At 39.5% G+C, this 9,363-nt stretch overlaps 1 long non-coding RNA gene across 1 annotated transcript; it reads right to left on the bottom strand.

Annotated features, from left to right (window-relative positions):
* Nucleotides 1-461: 461 nt before the first annotated feature.
* LOC306924599 lies at nt 462-1,276 on the bottom strand. The gene is made up of 3 exons (XR_013790187.1): nt 1,243-1,276; nt 1,059-1,155; nt 462-973 (listed from the first exon to the last, which is right to left on the bottom strand). It is a non-coding gene; the product is annotated as an uncharacterized lncRNA (long non-coding RNA).
* Nucleotides 1,277-9,363: the final 8,087 nt, after the last annotated feature.

Genomic DNA, 9,363 nt, shown 5'->3' on the forward strand with positions numbered 1-9,363 from the left:
CAGCCAACTCAAGGTATGGCCACTGAGCCGACTTGGGGACCCATCGCAAGGACAACACAAGAGACGGTCACGGCCACACAGCCAACTCAAGGTACGGCCACGGAGCCGACTTGGGGACCCAACGCAGCTCCTCCAAGGAAAACAAACAAATTAACGGAGCTGAACGTGAATCCCCCCCACCCCTTTTTTTCCCCTCACTGTATATGTTTCTTTTCCCTTTTTACCTCCTTTATGATGAATTCCTGTTCTGTCTATAGAAGTGTCTATTTGTACGTCTCTAAATGTTTTGATGATTTGAACATGGTGGACCCTATTGGAAACAAGTGTAATGCTTAATTGGGTCGTCCACTCACAGTTAACAGCCTTTGTATTGAGTTTGTGCTTGAAATGTACTGTAATTCTGCAAACTGTTAATAAATTCTTCAATCAATCAATCAATCAATCAATTCACTATTCACAGAGTTACCAATAAAAGGTTATCAAGTCTTCCACTACACAGATAAAAGGGATTTGAATCAATTGCACTAGGATGCACTCAGTTCCTATGTCCATAGACACACAGTTAAGCACTGCAAAGAAACACAATATCACTCAGAGCCAAATATGGTTGGCATTCAACACTGCAAAATAATACTAAAAGGCTAAAAGCCAAAAAGAACACCACACTGTAAAAAGGGACAGTAGTCCTTGAGTGCAACTCTGCAATATAATCCTTAAACCAATATATCCGTCTTTGGCGGTTAACTAGTTAACACTTTGGTTAGAGCAGTAAAAGTGAGGACCATTATAAAACACCACTTGGGCGTGATCTAGTACAAAACAAATATAAAAACTATAGCAGCATAGACTTGAATTCAAAACAAAAAAGATAAAAAGAACAGCGGTTCACAGTATGAGGTCCAATCCTGTTAAGGTGATCAGGGCATCCAGGTTGTTGGTAAAACAGTCAGTGTTTGCTCGGTCGGGACACCGTCTGTGTAATATAAACATGTCATGAGGACTTGCATTTGACTTGTAGCAAAGACTGCTATGCTGTCGCAGTATGGACGCAAGCCTACCTCTAAACTCTGGTGTGTAGGCTTACACACATGCACAACGGACACCACGTTAGCCAGGCTCTTGTCAGTGTAGCCTATTACTGGGTAGAAACACCGTCTGTGTAACAAGCGTATCATGAGGACTCACGTCATTCATCAAACACAAACTTGTATACTGCCTGTCACAATACGGACGGAAGCCTACCTCAAGACTCTGGTGTGTACACAAACACACACACGGACGCACACATTAGCCGGCTACGAGACAAGCATTTGCATAAATAACTGGGAGACCATTTAAAGGCTCTTTTGTGCTGTTGCAGTATGAGGCAAGCCTACCTTGGTTTCTCTGAACTGTGTACACACACACACACACACGCTGACAGGGCTGTATACTAGATCAGAGCTCCACAGTTTCTGACGAAGAAAAAGAATAAAGCATACATAAACTGGAGGTTGTTGACATAAATCAACCTAGAGACAGGTAACCCTATATTAGTAAAACCAAGAGCTTACCTCGATGCTACGAGCACAAACGAAACACCACCCAACAGCCTGCCTGGAACAGGAAACAACCTGGGTAAAACACCGCCTATTCTCTATGCCTGGCCAGCTACCCTATATGCTGAGCTGTGGTGCTATGAAACGTATTGGTTCTCAGTCCCACTGATTACAGATAGTAAATTTCAACAAGGCAATTCAATATAAACATAACATAAGTTACATTTTAAATATAACAAAAACAATTGCAGATGAGAAAGAAAGTGGAAATAATCAAAGGCAGTGGGAAACAGAACAGTCTTTAAAGTGTTTTCTGAGACTTTGTTCCAGATATGTGGTACATTAAAATAAACCTTAAAAACCTTAAAGTAGTATAGTTCATAACAAAAATAACTAATTTTCTTCCAAAACACTCTCCATTGGGACTCCTACTGGAGACTTAGACCTGGTCAGACTTTGCATTTCAATACATCTTAGGTGTTGATGGGCTGGTTCTGCATTTGCATCCTGGATGATCAAAAGTGGAATCTCATAATGCAGTTAAATGTCACCAAAGATAATTTATTGGTTCCCTTTTTCATCCATCATGCACTTTAAAATATCACCATGCACTTTACTTTGTGTTGTATGTTACGTGTTATGTTATGTGTTTATGTACTACGGTTATGTGGGAGCTCCCTTGGAATTTCGTTGTATGCTCAGTGTATGCTTGGTGTGCAATGACAAATAAAAGTCTATTCTATTCTATTCTATTCTATTCTATTCTATTCTATTCTAAAGAGAACAATCACTACCTCTAATAGGGGGGAAAGAAATAAGGCTGTCTAATATGAATAATTTGTTTTGTAACCATGTTATTACTAAAAGGAACATGTGGACTCCAGTCTCCATCAATAGCACAATTGAACAAGGACATTTAACTTCATGTACTTTTCTATTTTCAAATGGACAAAATGTATATAGGGCTGAAGTGATACATGTATATGTTTTGTAATAATAATCATCATGTAACTAGTATCAAAAGTTATCAAATAAATGTAGTGGAGTAAAAGTACAATAGGCCTATTTGCCTCTGAGATATAGTGGAGTAGAAGTAAAAGTACTCGCTTCACACAGGTGTGATTTTATACTTATGTTTTAACTATGTGTGTGTGTATACCTTAATCTTCAATGCCATGTATACTGTCCTTATTTTGCCATGTCCTATATTATCTGTACTGCAATTGCTGTACCTTAATAACATCAGGTAGGGTAATATCATCTTAGATAAATGCTATGGCAATATTAAGAACGCCTATAGAGCCAAGGCTAAACCTCCCTTGGCCAATGCAGATCATAATGTTGTTCATTTAATTCCCACATATAAGTCACTGCTTAAGAGCAGTAAACCACAGGTTAAAACTATTTATGTGTGGAACAACGATGGCATCAAAACGTTGAAGGGATGTTTTTGTTGCACTGACTGGAGCCTCTTCCATAGCTTAGACCTGGAGGAGACTACAGATACTATGAACAGAGTAGGCCTATATTAAATTCTGTAAATATAATGTGTTGACTAAAAAGACTATAGCTATTTACCCCAATAATAAACCCCAATTCATTTCAAGGGAAATTAAAGAATGCATAGTTAAGAAACAAAGGGCATTCAAGAGCGGGGACCTTGTAACTATGAAGAATATTCAGAAGGAGATTAACCATAACATAAGGGAGGCTAAACAGAAGGAGAAGGAGAAGTTCGAGGTCTACTGCTCCTCTTCTAATAAAAAAAATGTGGGAATCTATGAAGGCCATGACTAACATGGCTCCAGCTAAGAAGGGCCTTTGTGTTTCAAAGGAAAAGGAAATGGCCAACGAATTAAACAACTTTTATGCAAGGTTTGAAACAGCTGACTTCTTGCATGAACAAAATGCTGCCCTTAGAGTCTGTATCCATACACAGTGATCTGGGAATTACTGTGGATCAACGTGAAGTCCAGAGAATGTTTTCGCACACATGTCCCCGGAAGGCTTCAGGTCCAGACGGGATATGTGGCCGGCTGCTGCATTCATGCAGTCAGAAGCTAGCGGAGGCTTGGTGCCAAAAAACACTGGACTCATGTACTGTTCCGTCCATCTGGAAAGACTCCATTATAATTCCTGTTCCCAAAAAGGCAGGCTGCAAGGAAAATAATGATTACCGCCCAGTCGCTTTGACTTCAGTAGTCATGAAGTGTTTTGAGAAAATCATTATCAGTCTGCTGAAGACAGTGGTAGGCTGTTCATTGGATGATTTTTAGTTTGCTTAAAGGACTAACAGGGGTATAGAGGACGCAGTCTTGGCCTTGGACTATTTTCTTTTGAAACACTTGGACAATAACAAAGCCTATGCACGCCTTCTTCTTGTAGATTTCAGCTCAGCATTTAGCACAATACAGCCACATCTCTTAATAAAGCGGTTGAGGGACCTTAATGTCCATCCTCTTATTATTAGATGGTACTATTCATTTTAACTAAACATACACAAAGGGTCAGCGAATGGCATTATGTCAGAGCGCAGAACCCTGAGTACTGGAGCACCTCAGGGCTGCGTTAGCTCACCTGTCCTTTTTACTCTGTATACAAATTAGTGTAGAAGTGGCAACCCGAACAATTACATCATTCAATTCTCGGATGATACTGCCATCTTAGCCCTTCTGGACAAGTATAGTGATTTAGCTAACTACTTTTAGGCCTACAGATCGAGCTTTGTAAAGTGGTGTGATGACAACCACCTTATTCTTAACATTAAGAAGAAACAGGAGATGGTGTTTGACCCCAAGAGTATTGGTGATCACAGGCATGTGGTCATTCATGACTCGACCATCTCACAGGTCTCCTCATATAAATACTTGGGTATCTGTATTGACAACTCACTAACTTGGAATACACATGTTGACAGCCTCTGTAGTAAATTACAGCAAAGACTGCACTTTCTTCAACGTCTCAGGGTTCATGGTGTTGACCAAAAATGTATGTTAGTGTCGAGCAGTCTTGGAAAGCCTGGTCAGGTTTGGCATCACAGTTTGGTTCGGTAATCTCTCCAAATTGTTCAGATTGGTGCAGACTGCAGGGAAGATCATAGGGGTAAGACAACTCCCCTCTCTGCAGGCTATTTATGAGAAGGCTACACTAAAACAGGCTACAAATAATTGTCAGTGATGTTACCCATGTTTTAAATGGCAAGTTTGTACTTCTGCCCTCTGGGAGAAGATAAAGAACCAAAGAGGAAGTACATCATATTTAAAAAATCGTGTACCAGCATCAACTAAGATGTTGAACGAGGCTCTGAAACGGCAGTAACTGTATGGCTAGATTATCCACATCATGTGTGCAATTGTGTACTGTTGTGTCTCCTATGTATTTTTGTTTTGTCATTGATGTTTTATGTGTGGCTGTAGCTGGGGTGAAAGCCCAAGACAAATTTCCCTTGTGGACAATAAAGTTTACCTTGAACTTAACCTTAATTAATATGTTTAATTGTTTTTATGGTGACTATTTGAGTACTATAATAGTTCAAAAGTCCAAATTTTATTCTGACCCCTCCACGGAAAGGCCTCGTTGTCCTGACCCCTTATCCATCATTTATACATTATGGATAATTAGTGTGGACTTAAACTGTTATTCGTCTATAGTACGAGCGGAACACACAAAGCAATGAACAAGAAATGGGGAAAGAAATCACACTTTTTTTGTTTTGGAACCCTGGCATCAAAGCTACATACAGTATATCTAAGTTACATTGAATTGCAATAAATGTAGCAATAACAGCAATAAATAACACGTGTCAGGTTAATAGTTTTTTATTGTGGGTAAGTAAAAACAAGAAATAATACAATGCATCAATTACAGTCCAAGTACAACCAAATATTCGGTGATCTCAATGCTATGTCCAAAAGGAGACGTTTATACACTAAAAACTGTGAAAATAACATTATGATTAGTATATATGTAACTAGCATGTAGTATGATTGTAACTTCAAAAAGCAAAACATGAAGCATATAAAAAAATCTAATAATAGCCTAAATAAGGACAAATAAAAAAAAATGTGCACAAAAAAAGGTTGCACTGAATTATTTTATGTAGGCTAAACGATAAGGACATGTACAAAATAACCCATTTAGGACTGAGGCCAATTCTAAAAATGCCTTTTAAATCCTGACAGGTTTTCTGAAAACCTTCAAGTATGTATTAAAAATGACAAAAATGTTGCTATATACTGTACATAGCAACAACTACCCCAAAAGGGGTTCCCATCCTGCAAGGTATAGTTACAAAAGGGGTTACTGTCCTTAATTGGATAAAGAACAGTTTAAAAAAATCAATTTAACTGCGTGTGTGCATTTAGGAACACAAGCTGACTGACTTTTCTTGGATTCATCCGATCCAATCTCTCTGAAATCTCTAAAATCAGCTCCTCTGAGTTGCCAAAGAGACTCTCTGATGGAACCGACGTGGCTGCAATGCAGAGCCTCTTCTTCATGAGCGTGCACAGTCTGGGATAGGCCCGGCACCGAGCCTTCCACCACGCCAGTGGGTCTGACTGTATGTCCAAGTAAGTCTCCTCCTCCACGAATGCACTGACCTCGGACATGGCATCAGTCGTTGGGTTGGAATACGTCAAAGCACTAAATTCTTCCAACATCTCTACCAGGTAACGGTTGTACCGTGTAGGGTTCTCTTCTCGTGCTTCTCCCTCTTCTGCTGTAGCCTGCTGATGATGGAGGCATGGGACCTCGGCTGCAGCGCGGCTGAGGTGTTGATAGGTCTGATCGGCCTCCTCGTCCTGATGCTGGAAGAACTTATTGAACCTGGGGTCCAACGCTGCTGCCTCACGGAGCAGATGATTGTGGATGTTGTGGAACCTGGTAGCCATCTCCTGGACCATGGTGTCAACAGACAGACAGACAGACAGACAGACAGACAGACAGACAGACAGACAGACAGACAGACAGACAGACAGACATGCACCAAAGCAGAGAGACAGACAGAAGCTTCTATTGTTGTGAACGAATGTGCAACACTGCAAATGTGAGTGAAATTACTTTGAATAGCGTTGAATATCGTTTAACCTATGTGCATTTTAATCTGCTAGTGAAATAATGGGTTTCTTCGCCATTTACATTCGAAAGGCCTTGAAATGAAACACAATCACAACCCTATTGGAAGGAATTCCACACCTGAGTGCTGCTCATTCCTTCAGAACAATAGAAGCTGGTGTTCTATGGAGGAACAACAGCTTGCTGCACTATGTGAGGAGACTCTTCAATGAGCTCCATTAATTATTTTATAATTCAAAACAGGTACTGAGGTAAACATGACCTTTAGTCACAAGGACACATGGATGCAGTGTCCCTAAAATACACCGGAGAAGTCAAATCTTTTTCTTCTCAGTTCTCTCACAAATGTACACAATTATACTGTATATTTACACCCATGAACAACGAGGTGCATTGTTAGCATTCGTCTGGTCAGATAAAATGGACAACCATATTCCTACTATAATGACCTTGACCAAGCATTCTCTTCTTGTGTTTGGTCACAGTTAACCAAATAACATATTCACTACAAGATCTAACTAAAGTAAAGTTTTATTCTTTGACCATTTATGTTAGCTGTGCCATTTTAACTGTGAATACAAATGTTATATGTCTGACCTTTTTTAATCATGTTTCTGACTAAACCTATATTATACAGTATACTTGTCTTTAACTCAAAGGTGCATCCCCTTGGAGTTGTCTTGGTTCTGTGAGGTTATATATCTTTTGCCACAATTACCATTCTAACACTGACTTGTCCTTTAAATTCAGTAGATGCTTCTTATATTTCAATTGTTCTAGAGACAGACAGGCAGGCAGACAAATTACTTTCAACAAAGTTGTCATTATCCATCCACAATGTGACCAAACATATACGTGTATGTTTTATTCATCAAATCCAGTGTGGTATGATGTCTCTCACCCCAATGTCATGCAATGTGATTTGAGCTGTTGCCTATGTACATTGTGCAGGTGTTTATGGAAATAACCGATCAACTTGTGTTCCCCCCCCCCCCCCCCCATCCAGATAGGGCTAGATAGTGCAGAGTGTAGGGGATTTTGGGGTGGGTCATCCAAGCATGGATTATTTGCATTTACATTTTTTATTCTGATTCATCACACAAATGAATTAACTCAGTTAACTCAGTATTATTATTGACAGCCCAAAAATGAAATGCATGTTAACACACCACAGATATGTTACAAACTTTATTTCACAATTATTGCAATATGAATGGATATAAAAATGAAAACATATTTTTATTTTTTAACATGGCAAACGTGAACAGTTACTGCTGCATATTGTTGTAAAATCAATGAACAATCATGCTATAGTCCATCCTGGTGAATGTACTCATTCCACTGTAAGGGTTTTTTCACTAACCTAATGCCAATACAGGGTTAGGGTTTGTTCCCTGTATGAGTCATCATGTGTGTTTTTAGATTACTACTTTGACTACAGCCCTTGTTACAAACTGTACAGTAAATGACAGCTCTAAGATGTAATACAATTCTATTTCATATTATATTCTAATCTATCCTGGACTAGAAACTTCGTACATAATTTTGAATACTTTCATTCAAAACTGCATTCTGTAAAATACACATTTGACTCCTCTTATGTGATTTTAGACTAATCCTTTGCCTGGCTATCACCACAAACTGTACAGGGTGTCTTTCACCCTGTATGAGTCCTCATGTGTGCCTTTAAATTACTTGTGTTAACAAAGCCTTTGCCACAAAGCGCACAGAGAAAGGGTCTTTCCCCTGTATGAGTCATCATGTGTGTTTTTAGATTACATGTTCTAATAAAATCTTTGCCACAAACTGTACAAGTAAATGGCTTTTCACCAGTATGAGTCCTCATGTGACTATTTAGAGCGCCCTGTTGACTACAGCACTTGCCACAGACTGTACAAGTAAATGGCTTTTCACCTGTATGAGTCGTCATGTGTGTTTTTAGATTACAAGTTTTAATAAAACCTTTGCCACAAACTGTACAAGTAAAGGGCCTTTCCCCTGTATGAGTCATCATGTGTATTTTTAAATTACTTGTGTCACTACAGCCTTTCCCACAAACTGTGCAAGTATAAATGTATTCCCCTGTATGAATCATCATATGTCTCTTTAGATCACTAAATCCTTTCCCACAAACTGTGCACGTAAGAAGGTATTCCCTCTTTACATAACTTGGGCAAACACAACATTTGCCACAAACTGTACAAGCAACAGGCTTTTCCCCTGTATGATGTTTTTTTAGAACACTCTGTTGACTACAACCTTCCATAGTTTGTGTGGTGTGTGATTTCAGTGTGTTTAAACCTGACTGATATTCTTTGGTCTCCCACTCATCACCGTCTTCAGTGTCAGATTCAGAACAGTGTGAAGAGAGGAGCTGGTCATCACTAGTTTGTTGTGGTGTTCTACAGTCTTCAGCTTTTGTTTTTGAGTGTTCAGCTGAGGTGATGGTTACAGCCTCTGTCTCTCTGCTTTCACCATCATATTCATGTTTCACTGCTAGTAATGTCAACCCCTCCTCTGGTCTTAGAAGTAGCTCCTCTTGTTTCTCTATAATTTGTGGCGGCTGTGGTTCCTCCTGGACCAGACTGGAGTTCTGGCTATCACCACGAACTGTAAAGGGCTTTCCCCCTCTATGAGTCCTCACGTGTGTTTTTAAAAGACATGGTTTAACAAAGCCTTTGCCACAAAGTGCACAAGTAAATGGCTTTTCACCTGTATGAGTAATCATGTGTGCTTTTAGAATACGACT

Source organism: Electrona antarctica (assembly GCF_951216825.1).
Source record: "Electrona antarctica genome assembly, chromosome: 6".
Taxonomy (NCBI): Eukaryota; Metazoa; Chordata; class Actinopteri; order Myctophiformes; family Myctophidae; genus Electrona; species Electrona antarctica.